This window comes from Apodemus sylvaticus, chromosome 13, assembly GCF_947179515.1.
Source record: "Apodemus sylvaticus chromosome 13, mApoSyl1.1, whole genome shotgun sequence".
In the NCBI taxonomy this organism is placed as follows: domain Eukaryota; kingdom Metazoa; phylum Chordata; class Mammalia; order Rodentia; family Muridae; genus Apodemus; species Apodemus sylvaticus.
The window spans coordinates 87,517,566-87,518,192 of NC_067484.1; the positions used below are offsets into that span (position 1 = coordinate 87,517,566).

Consider the following 627-nt stretch of genomic DNA (forward strand, 5'->3'; position numbering starts at 1 on the left):
TGAATATCCTGAAATAAGACAGTAAGCTATTTAAGCAATTTTAATATATGTTCTGAGTTTCTGAAATGCCTAGAATCAGATTTGGCTTATTTTTTTCTTAGTCTCTAAGACTAAACTTAGAGTTTACTTTGCATGAATCCATGGCAGTGTAGAGCCTGGGAGATTGGGACAGGGCTTCTATGATATCTAATATAGATGTCACACAGTGTTTTTCATAAAGAAAAGGCATGAATGGGTGGAAATTTAAGAATAGTTATCTTCTCCCCTGCCAATGGGCAAAGAGAGACCTTGTTGGTGGTGTTCTTATATTAGTCATTAGCAGAGCAGACAGCAGTCCTTTGTTTATCCTAGCTTGATGCCTAGTATGATGGTCAAAGCTATCTTATACCTAGGACTCATAAAAATCAAATCAAGTCAAATCAAACCATGTTTAATCCAAGCAGTGCAGTGCAGCAGTGGACGACAGTCTGTGACCTACAGCCAGAATGCTAGGCCACTGATGGATCTGCCCTCTAGCACATGACCCATGTACCCATGTGCTACCAAACGATACAGAATGGAAGGAACATGCTGTCCATGGGCTCAGCAGCCATGTGCTTAGCCTGCAGGGGGAACCACGATAATGTG

At 41.3% G+C, this 627-nt stretch overlaps 1 pseudogene; it reads left to right on the plus strand.

Moving 5' to 3' along the window:
• The first annotated feature begins 266 nt into the window (after positions 1-266).
• On the plus strand, positions 267-401 carry LOC127664246 (uncharacterized; annotated as a pseudogene).
• The last annotated feature ends 226 nt before the right edge of the window (positions 402-627 follow it).